The 14,930-nt window shown below is 34.7% G+C and overlaps 1 protein-coding gene across 3 annotated transcripts in view; it reads left to right on the top strand.

Annotated features, from left to right (window-relative positions):
- LOC108744126 overlaps positions 1-14,930 on the top strand; it is a 153,824-nt gene that overhangs the window by 71,364 nt on the left and 67,530 nt on the right. For all 3 annotated transcript variants that reach the window (XM_018479730.1, XM_018479732.1, XM_018479735.1), the window contains exon 2: positions 5,937-6,011. The gene's annotated coding sequence lies outside the window, so the exon portion shown is untranslated. The remainder of the gene's footprint in view (positions 1-5,936; positions 6,012-14,930) is intronic.

Here is a 14,930-nt window from a genome sequence, read left to right as displayed (position 1 = left end):
GACTATTTGGCTATGGTCGAAATAAACCGTTAAATAGGGACGCTTCATCGCAAACTGTGGTTGACATCTTCAATGCATACTATATTGACAAGATAGCGACAAGTATAACCCGAAATATCGGCAATGAGACTTTGATCGTTTATTTGGATTACGGTCCATTAACCGAATCGTAATTCTACTGAAGATTCCGGCACCATTTCAAAATTACATCCCACATCACTAACTATTAACTACTAAAATGTCTAATTAAACAAACACAAAAGGTGCATTACCATATTATCTCTCCTCTTTCTTATTGGCTTCCATTAAGCCCTTCATTCTCCTACTGTTCCCAATACGTCCTCATTTCTATCTCTTTCTATCCCCACAATTCATTTTATTAGCTTCCTCTAACACCATACCTCAAACGCTTTTAATAATTTGTTTAGGATTTCTAAATGAAATATTTGCGAGAACAGAAATTATTTCTTTTTGTTAAGAATGCTGACTCGAATTCTGCGCTGCTCTTCGTTGCTTCTCTGCTCTGTTGCACCTCCCAGACTTATCTGACTTTCTGGATATCGGAAATCAGCAACAGCTTCGTCTCCTTTTTCTAAATTAGCACTTACCCTATTTGTCTTCCCCTTACATACCCATAGTTTTGTTTTATTTATATTTAATACCATACTGTTTTGTGAATAACACTAATTTCTTACGTAAATCTAAGCATGCTAGTTTGCTAATCTTTTCTATCTATCGGTATACCTATATCATGAATATATTAAGCAATGTTGTTAGATTTTTAATCGTCCGTGCAAAATAATAATCGTACAAAATTAAGTCAAGTGTATCGACTAAAAATAACTCGTTCTACAACTTTTACCGTTGTTCTTCCGTACCTTTGGCGTTTTCTTCAACCATCATTACAACAATAACAAAAACAACAACACTAACAAAAACTGGTTTTACGATTTGGAACTTTTTCCATGGAACGGGTTCTAATTAAGTACATACACCTTTGTACCATTACCATTTTGCCGTGGCCGGGGGACATCGGCTACTTACTAGATCATTCGCATCACGCTACACGTACATATATATGTACGAATGTATATACGTAGTGGTTTACTTGACATATGAAGAAGTTTTCTTTCATTCGTCCCACTTCACCCTAATGGCTTCTTATTATAAGATGTTACTTTGTTGTTTAAACACCATTGGATAATGTCATTGTCTTATTACAATATCTACTATATGGTCGTTATGTTGCGCACCTTGGATAATAACAAAATATAAAAAACTGGTCAAGTGCGAGCTAAATTCTCATAGTGACGGTTCCGCAATATGAGAAGTGTCGAGTTGAGAGCAGAACATGAGGTTATTCTATGTTATAGTTGCAATCAGAAAAGGGTGGCAATGGTTCATTCGAAAAATTTTGAGAGTAAATCCCCCTGGAAAAAAGCCCCCAGAAAAAAATTCCTTATTAATAATAAATGGTAAATTTTATTAGGAATGTAATGTGGTTCTGTTATGAAACAGTTTTTATACCTGTATGTTGACAGAATACACGATTTAGTATACTAAATGTTAATAAAAAAATACTTTTTACGTTATCATCTGCTGTTTTAAATTGTAATATTAGTAGAAAACAAACTTTTGTNTTTCCTTTATATCTATTTAATAGACTAAATTTATATCCGATATATAAGCTCTTGAAATTCGAAGGTGACAACATTTTAAGTGTTAAAGGTAATGCTAGCAAAACGTACTGAAGAAATGTATTAGTTAGTTATTAGTTAACTGAGAGACCGTTCTATTAAGTTGTTTTTTTACTCCAACTCTATTAAGTTGTTTTATTTATCACCTGAAAATAAGAACTCTGCTAATAATATCTATTATTGTTGTCGATGTGACCACTTCTTGCTTTATCAAAATTATAAGGGGCTAAATTCAAGCCACGATTTTTTGGAGTCGATAGAACCGCGGTGGACAAAAACTACATCAGTATCAATCAACATCAGTTAATAACGATTCAAACAATTTTTTTTACCTTAAACGCAACTCATACGCGTTTCATGCTTAGCCGCACTGGCTGTGGCGCATGTCTGAGTACCAATAACATTACAACGCGGGAAGGTGCGGCTTCGTACGTGTTCTTTCAATTTAATTAACACATTTCGATTATCGTGACGTCCCATTTTGCCGCAACTTGCGACTAATGCGATTTTACTGGATTCACATTTTTTTTTTTAAAGCCGCTTAGTATGATAAACATTTTCCCGACAACAGTCCAAGTTGCTGTCGATATCGATAATTAATAAACACGTAATTGGAAAAACAAAACGTTACATCGTTTTCTTTTTTTTTTTTGTTTAATAATGGAAGATTCCATTGGAAAAACACTAAAATTTCCCAGTTTTAATCATTATCCAATGTTGTATTATGCTGAGCATAATATTTTTCATTGTTGAACATCCTCTGCCACAGATTTATATTACAATAGATATACACAACAATAAGTTAAAACATAATTCTGAAAACAAAACCTTGAAAAGCAATGTGGCATAACGCCAGAAAATAGCCACAAATTTTCTAGCTGCTCTTTCAGCAGCAAAAATCAATGAATCATAAAAAGAAATTGGCGTGAAATTTATGAGAAAGTATAAACAAGATAAAATGTATAGGTAGACAGGTACTGAATAATTGAAGAGAGGTTAAATCTTTTACTCCGATGCACATAGTAGGGCCAAAAGTTCTGTCAGTAAGTTGATAAAACCAAATCAACGTACACCGATAAAACTATACCTACATTACCATTGGAAATTGATGAAAACAGCTACAAAATCATGTATAATTTATATAATGTAAGAGCCATCAGCAACTATGCAGTGGCGAAATCTTTCATCTACTAACTGACACATATCTATCGGTGATTATTCCACAGCTTTCTTCTAGAGATTTTCAAAGAGGTGCTTGTTAATAAGTGCATAATCTCTAATGGACTGAGATTAATGGGGGAACATTGTCCTCCAAACATCGTTTGTTTTGGTTTGTGAGCAAGCGCTTGCTCTAATATCCAACCCATCTGAAATGCGACTGATTGAGTGGTTAGTATTTCAAGGATATGCGTTTGATTTTCCAGCATGGCTCTGTACCTAATGCTCTCACAATAAAGCACAATCAATGATGACTAGAGGACAATGTTTCAGCTTTCATCTCCTTAGTGAGTGGTCAAGAAACTGCCCTGATCTTAAAGTCAAACTTAAAGCATTTAATAATAACCACCGCTTTGAAAAACTCCACCAAGATAGCTGTCAAACATTACCGACCATACTGTAACCTTGTTTGTGTAAACAGTAAACAGAGAAGAAAATATCTGATAAAAGTGGCAGTTACAGCTCTTATTAAGTTTGACTTTCTACAAATAACTTCAGAGGCAGACCTTCATGTGGCCCTGACAATTGTCTTCAGCATCAAACCCAAGGTTTCCTAATACTATCTAGAAATCTGAAATTTATTCTTAGAATGTCTCAAGAAAACCTACATATCGGCCTCTGACTGCAACACACATACATTTAGCATTCAGTTTGATCATCATCATCATAAAGTCATCAGTCCTAAGACTGGTTGGACACGCACCTCCACTCTTTCCTATCCTTGAGCTAATCTTCGTATTTCCCTAAACTAGAACAACCCACATCCTTGACTATTTGCGAACAGTAACCTTTACACTTCTTAACTCTTGTTTCTGCCTCCAATATGTCTCTGACTAACTCTTCATGCCTCAAAAGGTGTCCTACCAACCTATCTCGCTTATTTTTTATTGACTTCCATTAAGTCCTCTGTTTTTCTATTGTTTCTAACACCTTTTCAATTCTAACCTGGTCTATCCACGATATCCTCATCATTCGCCTGTAACACCGCATTTCCAACGCTTCTAACCACCGTCTATGTTTCGCACCCCTACAGAGTCGCGCTCCAAACATTTAGCTTTAACAAACTTTTTCGAATTTGTAAATTAGATGTTCGCAAATACAGAAGTGACTCGACCCTGCGCTATCCTCTACTTTATATCCCTACTGCTCCTTCCGTCCTAACTTATCTGACTTCCGAGATACCTAAAATCAACCACTTCTTCTAATCTTTCGTCCCCTATTTTCATATTCTCTTTTTTCCTACTTTTTCTTCCCCTATACACCAGTGTGTTTGTTTTACTTTCATTTATTTTCATACATTTGTCAATACCGTTTTCATTTTATTTAACGCCATCTCTAACTTGATAATGACATAAAATACAGTGAAGTCCATAATCCGCCTTCACATGCACATTTCCTATTTAATGTGTTACTTCTTTGGCCAACAACGTACATTGTATATTAACAAAGCATGCAAATAGCATAATAGACATGTGTGCGCGAACGACGCACGATGCATCGCAAAAACAATAAAGAATTTTTATTACTGCACGGAAGTTCTCTCAACGGCTTTTCGAACGTTCTAATGACAAATACGTAAGTGCTTACCGCTTAACAACTACAGGTCGAGGCAGGCGTTACATTTTAGTTGTACATGTAAAGTTGATGTTTCGAATAGAACATTACTGTTTAGAAACGGAAATTTTCCAACCACAATAATAAGGACATGTTCGTGTGCATTTTAAGTAAGTTCGGCCACACATTGAGGAGACGAATGCGGCCAATACCACCTAGACTATCAGGTGGTATTGGTACGGCACGTGTGCAAGACAGGTGTACGAATTAGGTACGTGAGAGGTACATCAATTTCGTAGTAATAGTACAGGTTAGATTAGGCTAGGTTAGGTAGAATGCAGGTAGCCTCGCATCAACTGCCATAAAAGAATTCCTCCTCAGAAAAAATTAATAGCCTCGATTTATTGTAAGAAATGTAACGTGGTTCTGTTTTTATATCTGTATGTTGACAGAATACACGATTTGGTATACCACATGTAAATAAAAAGTACTTGTTTGTGTAATTATTGCAGAAAAGGAAATGGTTTATTTCTTTTATTATTGAGTTTTCTAATGATTTATATTTAATATTCATAAATATTGCCCCTGACAATGAAATAAACGTACAGAATGTTCGTAATGCAATTTAATAGAAATAAGAATAGATCGAGTAGATAATTAGCTACAACGTTATCATCTGTTGTTTTAAATTGTAATATTAGTAGAAAACAAACTTTTGTTTGTGAAGTATTGATATTTTTCGAGGTAATTAATAAATACTTCTTGGAAAATCAACCCCCAACATAATATTATCGTTACACATATTAGCAAAAATAAAACAAATCGGGTTGGTAATTGACTAGAATTCATGCTGTCTATATTTTTTTGGTGTTTTTTTACAAATGGGCATTATTTTCGGGGGCTTTTTTTTGGTGCTTTTTTTCCCGTATTGGTTTTGACCTTTCTTATTTGGTTTTGGTTTTAGCCTTAGTCTAGTTCGTTTGGTGTTGGACTTGCATTTTCGCAGCATTTACCTGAGTGTTCAAAAGAAACTACAGAAAAACTTAGACCAGAGTAGACGGGCCTAGATTCTAATCGAATATACTAAGCAAAACCTCCAAACCTCGAAGTCATGCCATTCGGTTAGAAGATAATTTAAAGTTTATAGAATAAATGGGTGACTTGAAAATTAAATAACTCATTGCTTTCTAATCATATTTCACAGCAAATGGTACTAAATCGATGAAAAAGGCAATGCTTTATTTAATGTGTAATTATTATTTGAACGCAAGAAGTTTGAAGGAGTATATTAGTAATTTCAATGAAATTAGGGAAAACCTCGTTCCATTTACTTTGACCAGCCGTGAAAACCTACACAGTCTGACGAAGAAAGATTTTCTTAACAGCTTTTCTTAGGTTTATTTAGTTTAAACAAAAATAAGAAAACCTATAGAAATAACATTTTAACAAATTTTTCTTTCTTTCCAGAAGTTCAACACTTCAGAACTTTTCAAATGAAGAAAAGCTATCAGTCCTACAATGCCTTTGACGTTTTAAATTCAGGTAAGTTCTATGAACAACATATTCAATGTACAACACATACATAGTAGCTAGTAATATTGGAAAAAACTATAGGCACATATACAATATAAGAGATATGGAAGAAGATCAAAATTTAGTTAATAGGTGCGTTATTATGATTAAAGGAAGTTTCAATATAAGAACAAAGGCTTTCGCGACCGAAATCCATAGTAGAATAAAGATTCGGGTCATAGGGGCGTGGTCTAAGTGAGCTATTCTGTCCATAGTTCCATTCCATGACAGAATAGCTCACTTAGACCACGGCCCTATAGTCCGAATCTTTATTCTACTAAAGGAAGTTTCAATTTATCGTAAGTTTTCACGGCCGATACTGATGAACCAAGTAATGAGATTAATGATGATGATTAACACTGCAAGTACAATCCCCCACCTACCCTACTCAATCCATGGAGCACACGTTATCTATCGACGCTAATCTGAGCGGCATAACCTAGGGCAGAGGTTCCTAGGTGATGTTCCGCGGAACCCTGGTGATCCGTGAAAGAATCACAGGTGTTCTGCAAAATATAACGTTTCTTGTCCTAGTAAAAATAAACAAAATTCCGCGTAAAATAATTGTTCTGTTTTTAACCACAACAACAGCATATTTTTCACGATAAAACCGTATCTAACGAAAGGCTGAACCCCAACGGTTCATTTTATGATAGGGGCGAGGACTGCTATTTTTGTGGAACAAATGTGCCTAGATACCAGATGAGAGGATAGGACATTTTGTCTTACAATAGATTTAGACATAAAAGTATTATCAGTTTACTTTTTTATTGAGATGGGGTTCCGCCGAAGAAAGGTGGATCAGAAAGGGTTCCATAACCAAAAAAGAATTGAGAACCGCTGTCCTAGTATTGTTTGGAATTCAGGATCGAGTTCGTGGTTCTTAAATCTTTCTTTCATACTTGGGTAATCGGTAATCTTTAAGATTACATACATAATCTGCCACTATCCATCCTCCAATTTATGAAAAAGGCGCAAAAATTTTTCTACGGAGCTGCACGCTTCGCAATTCCAACGTTGTTCTGTTTGACTGCTATGCACACTACAAGCAAGGAGTACTACCGCTACCGCAGTGACGACCCTGTTTCACTTTTGCAAAGCAATTTTCTTTTACTCCGAGTGCGTTAGATGTTTTTTTTTTATTAGTTGTCTAGCCATATCCGAAAATGATAGAATTTTTACATGGGTTGCGACACATCCATCGTATCTATAGTAAAATTTGTAAAAATGGAAAATTACCGAAATATAAAAAACTCTTTTATAGTCGTGATGAATTTGGATGTATGTTTTCATACACAATCTGAGTAAATATACGCTAGTGTTGAAACACTGAGCTTGGCAAGTGAAAAATTAACATTGTTTGGATTAAAAACTGCGACTTTACGAGTAAAATTTCATCGCCGAAATAAATATCGAATAAAATAACAACGAAAAACGTGTCAGGATCCTGTTTATTTTCCTACTGGCGAAAGACATGTTTTGAAAACAGCGAACAATACCTGCCAAACCTTTTCATTATTTGCATCGATCGTTATGTCGGGCATAATGTAAAAAACGTAATTTAACATTGTATGTACGGCATGTTTCTAGGTAGGTTCAATGTTACGATTGCTACTCGCCGTGAATCGATATTGCACATTAATATATATTCGAAATTATGCAACTGGTGTAGCAGAATTTTAAACAATACCACGAAATTAACATGTGAATTATTTGTTTGCTACGAGGGTAAACATAACGTGGTAGGATAATTTGAATGTTACACTGACGTATAAAACCGACTTAAAAAAAATAAAATAAAAAGGTTTGACCAAAACCAACTATTTTCTTGTTATTCATCCTCTAACTTCACTGAACAACAGCTAAACCGTATCCAAAATTGATCAAATCCTACTATTTTTGGTGTTCTAAAACAGAAAATTATCTTGTTTTTCCCAAGTTAATGAAATATTGTAACACTTGGCAACATCCTAGGGGATGTCTCTCCCATATACGAAGTATCAAGCTTCTAGGGCTTAAAATAATGGAAATAACTATTTCAACCCGTGTAAATCCACAGAAGGTTACACCAAGTTTGGCTGTTTTTTGTATCAATAGGTCAAAAGAATGTAAGATATATGCCATTTGTAGAAAACAAAAAGATTTTCTTGCCACCACTTGGGCTTGAGGAAAAACTTTGTTAAGCCACTAAATAAATGTAGATCTGATTTTCAGCACCTATATCAGAAATTCCCAAGGGTAAGTGAAACTAACATTAACTAAGGTATTTTTGTTGGGCCTGAGATTCTAAATATTCTAAAACCCGAACATTTTGACAACACTAACAGAAATTGAAAAAATTGCTTGGAATAATTTTCTTGGAAAATAAAAAGGCTGGCAATTACGTTACTCTTGTTGAAAATATGATGTTATCGTATCAAAAAATGGGTTGCAATATGTCCCTGAAGATCCATTTCCTAGAACTGTAGAGCGGAATTCGTTTATTATAACTCTGCCTATACTGGCCAACCGCTTATTATGAAGTAATTGCAGTGTTGAGTTTGGTTTTTATATTAAATTCTCTATAAGCAAGTTTGCATATAATGACTCCGTTTAAAATGATATATCGTTTATTATGACTGATTCTCAAGAAATCATATTCGGCTATAGTGATCCAAATGATTAATAATAACATTTTAGCTCATTTTTCTGACCCTTATGTATACTGATATTAAAATTCACTGTTCTTTTTCTTTTTTTGTTAATCAATATATACACTTTGTAGTTTTTTTATCATTATTAAACTAAATAACTAACCAAAATAGAAAGTTTTTTATTTTCTAAGACTATGCTTTGTATGACGCCCGCTTAGTATAACGTATTTGTCGTTTCCCTTCGATGTCATTATAAATGGATTCTACTGTATATCAACAATGTGAAAAAAGGTACAGAAACAATTCAAAAAAGTATAGCAAAAAGACAGCTCATTTAGTGACTCCAAAAATTCAAAAGTATATATTTGCTATAATTTTGTTAGAAATAAAATGAAACAACTTATTCTATAGAACTACAACTAAGTTTTTAATTTCAATTTCATTTTTGTATTGACCGCCCCAAAATTAACAAAAATACACTTTTCATACAAAATACAACAAATAAATTAAACTTTGTTGACCAGGATTTTCAGTCCTTGGAGGTATAATATTTTTTCAAATTTATCTTTCAATTTATTTAGGACAAATAACTGCATTATTTCTATTGTAGTACAGAATTTCTTTTATAATATAAACTTTTACGTTCTTTTACTCTCATGTTAAAACTACTCATTACTCGTCCTACGTATATCTCACTATAAATAATTTTCTAAATACCATTTTTTTATGAATCTTACCTATTTCTTATTCATCAGCGTTGCATTAGAAGATTGTTTCGATAAATAATATTTATTGATCCCCCCTTGTATTAAGGGAGTGTCACTGGCACGTGCTACTGTAAATAAATATTTTAATTGTTAGGCACACAAAAGCGAACGTCACCTGTCCAATAGTTACACGCACACAATATATATGTACATATTTAACAGTAAGTATATAAACGTGTTTTTAATGACTTTTTTTTAGAATATTGTAACTGTAGAACAGAATTGTACTTACAAATGCTGTAAAAACAAGGCAACATTTACTATATATTTACTTTGATATAGTCAAAAGGTCAAAGACTGCAATTCTTTAATGCAAAATATTCTACTTTAAGAAATGAAAAGTGCTCCAACATTTACTATAGCATTGATGCTGTTCTGATTTGAGTCTATAGGGCGTCGTGTGCATGAGTTGCTTCCTAACGTTTCGCTAGCTTGAGTGGCGAGCATCTTCAGAGATGTAACGAAATCATGCAAGGCATTTCCCCCGCGTTCTGTCGTTATGTATACTTAGATCTTTAAAACTACGTAACGGATTTTAATGCGTTTGTTTTTTTAATAGATAGAGTAATTCAAGAGGAAGGTTTATATGTATAATACATGCATAATATAGTAGAGAAACACTGATAATTCTAGAGGTTTCTAATGTGATGTCGTAAATAAACACATTTTTTGCGCTTACATTGCAAACGCTGGCTGAACCCTACGAGATATCACAATAATATACTATAGTATTGTACACTTTAAAATAGTCTACAAAAAAGTCCGGGATGGTATATGTCTATCTATTAGGGATAACCCACAATAACCTTTTTTTATTCTTTACTTTTTACGAGAAATAATGGCTTATTTACGAAGCGATTTTAAGCGATACAGCATTAATCCTTATCCAATTAAGTACTTTTAAATACACTGTGCATTTTAAATGAATATTTTCGAAGATATTACAGACTTAAAATGTAGGGACATAGAGGTTACAGCGGTACCGACTGGTTTGTATTGCTTAATGACAAAAAAGCTGTGAAGAAAAAGACATTGCACCCGTGCGAAGCATAGTGTACAAATAATACCATTAAACCAATTCCTTAACGCCTTAACCCCTATCCCGGTATGTTTGTGTGTTTGAAGAAGTTTCACTTCAGTAGCGTGTTCTATAATTACACGTTATATATTTTTTTTAAAGACGACTCCTTGCTAGATGCTTCTACTGCTATATCATCTGCGAATCTAAGCATACTAATCTTTTGCCCCTGTATATCTATCCCTAAAGTTGTCCTGAATTTAATTTTATCGCATCTTTGATATATAAAAAAAGGTAAAGAAGACAGAATGCAACCTTGTCTGACGCTCTTCTTCTTAACGTTGCTGCTCATGTTCTATAACTGCTTCTTGATCTTTATTCAAACTATCGGGTTGTTCGGAAAGTCATTTCGTTTTTTTTTTGTGGAAATGAAAGACAGTTTTCGTATAATAAACAAATACTTTATTAAATTACATATCGACCGTTCTGGTCCAACACCTTTTGCCATCTTTCTGGTAGTAGCATAATTCCACGCTCATAAAATTTTGGAGTGACCGGAACAAATAATAATCCGATGGTGCCAGGTCTGGAGAATATGGTGGGTGTAGCATTGTATCCCATTCAAGCTGTAAAAGCTTTTGGCGAGTGACCAAACTTGTGTGAGGTCTCGCGTTGTCTTGGTGAAACACTACACCTTTCCTGTTGATTAGTTCTGACCTTTTCTGTTGAAGTGCATCATTCAGTTTGTCCAGCTGATGACAGTAAACTTCCGAATTAATCGTTGTGTTATCCGGTAAAAGCTCAAAAAAAAACGATTCCTTTAAAATCCCACCAAACAGACAGCATCACCTTTTTTTGGTGAATATCGGTTTTGGAACCTCTTGCGTTTGACGTTGTTGTATACAACCCATTTTTCGTCCCCAGTGATGATGCGCTTCAAAAACGGATCATTTTCGTGAATGTTTGAGAAGCGAATCGCAGACATCAATGCGGCGACACAGATTCTCTCTGTGAGAACATGGGGAACCCATACATCGAGCTTCGAGGATAATCCCAGGCATTTCAAGTGGTCACAAACTGTTGAATTTGATAAATTTAACCTCAATCCGATCTCACGTGTTGTTATTCGCCGGTTCACATCAACTAATGCCTTTATCGCGTCTTTATCAGCTTCAACCGGCCTTCCCGAACGTGGTGCATCTTCGACATCAAAATTGCCGGATCGAAATTTAGCGAACCAGTTCTGGCACTGGCGTACTGTCAACACACCTTCTCCATACACATCAGTCAATTTCTTTCTGGCTTGAACAACATTTTTACCCTTTCTGTAGTAAAACAGTAAGATATGTCGAAAATGCTGTTTATCGCTCTCCATATTTAATAGGGCACCAACCAAAAACTACTGCGTAGAATTAATTGGAATTTTTCACACACAAGCCTTGCTATATGAGCTCTCAAAGCATATAAAAATTATACGGCTTAAATGTGAAGTTGGGTGCAAAAGAATACAATTAAATCCTCTGTCGGGAAAAAGCGAAATGACTTTACGAACAACCCTATATATCTTTATTGTTATTCGTAAAGCTAAAATAGCCTCCCGCGTTCCCCTGTTTCTTATAACCTCAGAATGGCCTTCCCCTAATAGTTCTTCCGTCATTTTTTACATCCTTCAGTGTACGATTCTAGTTAAGTCATTTAACCCATAGGATGTTAGATGTTCTCGCTTTTTTGGTTTCGTTTGTAATCCTGTGGGACTTTCCCTTTCGTATATCTGACTAACAAGCCTAAACATAGGATCTTTAAGCTCTTGTTCTGCATGTTTTAATTTCCACTTGTATCCCATGGAATGGAATATCCTAGTTCACCTATCTCCACGCTATCTTCATTATCTGATACATATCTGCGTGTAGATTCTTTAGACATTCATTTCATCTTTTACTCATTTTCTATTAAAATGACCCCTACCTCGTTTCTTATTCTTATCAGATTATATATTATTTTAAATTTAATTTAATGTTAAAATTTAATAAACAATTTCTATATGATCTCAAAGTTGTATGAATTTTCATACAAGTTCCCATTAATACAAGTCCGGTCGAAAAAAGTGACTGGAAAGCCAAATAAAACTTTGCCTGCGGAGCCTTACTGTTTATAATTATGCTGTCAACATAGTGCAGCAAATGTATAATCGTTAGGTATATAAGTTTTCATACGCGAATGTAGAAACTTCTAGTACGTTTTTTAGGTGAATATTTATTCTGGAAGAAGAAGTTCACATAGATATGTACAAAATAAAACATATGTGTATATTACCGTTAATTAATTAATTAATTAATGCATTAGTTCAATATCGACCACATGCGATTACTGGTTTTATGTTTATTTTGACTGAATTCCATTATCTTATCTTCTCTATATTCTACTATCTTCTTTAATAATATTAGGGCAATCATCTGTCAGAAATCAACGTTTCAGTTTTCTACATTTCCAAGATGATTATGATAAACGTTTACAGAAATATGGTCTGGTACATATTACAGAGCCAGTCCTAATTGAACTTAAAGCTATAATTCGTTTGATTCTAACATTGTAGTGGTTAAACACAACGCGAACGAAATGTCTTCTAGTACCCTTAATCATCATAAGATCGTCAGTCCTAAGACTGGTTGGACACGCACCTCCACTCTTTCCTATCCTGAGCTAATCTTCGCATTTCCCTAAAACTAGAACCACCCATATCCTTAATTGTTTGCGAACAGTAATCTAATATAGGTCTACCTCTACCCCTCCTAACTCCTGTCTCTGCCTCTAATATGTATCTGACTAGACCTTCATGTCTAACGCCTCGCCCTTGTCCATGTTTCGCACCCGTATAACGCCGCGCTCCAAAAATTCACCTTTCACACCTTTTTCGAATTTCTAAATTAACCGTTCGCGAGCATAGAAGTGACTTCTTTTTATTAAAGGCGACACGAACCTGCCCTATCTTCTGCATATCTAAAATCAGCCGCTTCTTCTATCTTTATATCCGCTCGAAAAATTAGAAGAAGTGACTGATTTTAGATATTTAGGAAGTCAGATAGGTTAAGACGGAAGAAGTAGTAGGGATATAAAGTAGAGGATAGCGCAGGGTCGTGTCGCCTTTAATAAAAAAGTGCCCTTGTCCATTTCCTTGGCTTAAACCGCAATTGGGTCAGGTTAAGTTATATTAAGTTGCGATTCACAATTTCGAATTGGAAGTAGAACTTTCGAGTTGCAAGTTGAAATTTCGAGTTATAAGTCAAAATTTCGAATTGCAGGTCGAAATTTAAAAAAAATATGTTTGGCTGTTCCACGCCTTCGTAAATACAGGAGACAGTAAAGATTATAAATTTTCTAAATTATTATGTATATATACTAATTTTGTTTTTGATGAGGTATGTAATCCTCCCGTCAATTAATTTTNCTATATATATTATATAATTTATGTAAATCTAACATGATCTCATATAATACCTGCACATATAGGTACTTATGTATAGTTAAAAAAAAATAATCGCCCTGTAAATACGTCTACTAGATTAAATGGTCGTAAGAATTATTATCAGATTCCGCCAATGAAGAGGGCACAATTAACTTTTGAACCAGTTCGATGGGATTAAAGTAATAATAAAAGAATCGGGGCATGTCGTCAACTATCATCGTGGAAAGTTCCTGAACAGCCGGATCTGTACCAGGAGGCTATTGTTTTCTTTGCAGGTAAACTGAACCGATGGAATTTCTTCTAAAAGAAAGTGAATGCTTTCGAAATTATTTCGGCCCAATACCAGTTCGCATATAGCATTAAGGTATGCTCTTGAAATTCTGATTTTATCCCACGCAAATTCCTATTCGACTAATGACGAGAAGAATGTATTAAAATATGCAAAAGCATGAATGCACATTCGCCGGCGCCTCGCCGCGTGATATCCAAAATGAACCATTTATCAAATGTTTAGACATACTTTCGGAAAAAGGAGACGGTGTACTTATTTATCATCACACATTACAAGTATTTATTTAGCCTACTTACATAGAAGTAGAAAGAAAAAAAATAGAAGAAGTGACCGATTTTAGATATCTAGGAAGTCAGATAAGTCAGAACAGGAGTAGTAGGGATATAAAGCAGAGGATAGCGCAGGGTCGAGTCGCCTTCAATAAAAAGAACTCACTTCTATGCTCGCGAACGGTTAATTCAAAAATTCGAAAAGGTTGTTAAAGGTGTATGTTTTGGAGAGCGGCGCTGTACGGGTGCGAAACATAGGCAGTGGGCGCGGCGGAAAAGAAGTTAAGGATTAGTTAAAGATGAAGGTTGTTCTAGTTTTAGGGAAATACGAAGATTAGTTCAGGATAGGAAGGGGTTAAGGTGCATGTCCAATCAGTCTTAGGACTGACGACCTTATGATAATGACATAAAAAAATATATATTTTTCACTGATTTCTTGGCTGGTAG

This window comes from Agrilus planipennis, unplaced genomic scaffold (assembly GCF_000699045.2).
Source record: "Agrilus planipennis isolate EAB-ADULT unplaced genomic scaffold, Apla_2.0 scaffold18, whole genome shotgun sequence".
Classification (NCBI taxonomy): Eukaryota; Metazoa; Arthropoda; class Insecta; order Coleoptera; family Buprestidae; genus Agrilus; species Agrilus planipennis.
This window is presented reverse-complemented; position numbering and strand designations above follow the sequence as displayed.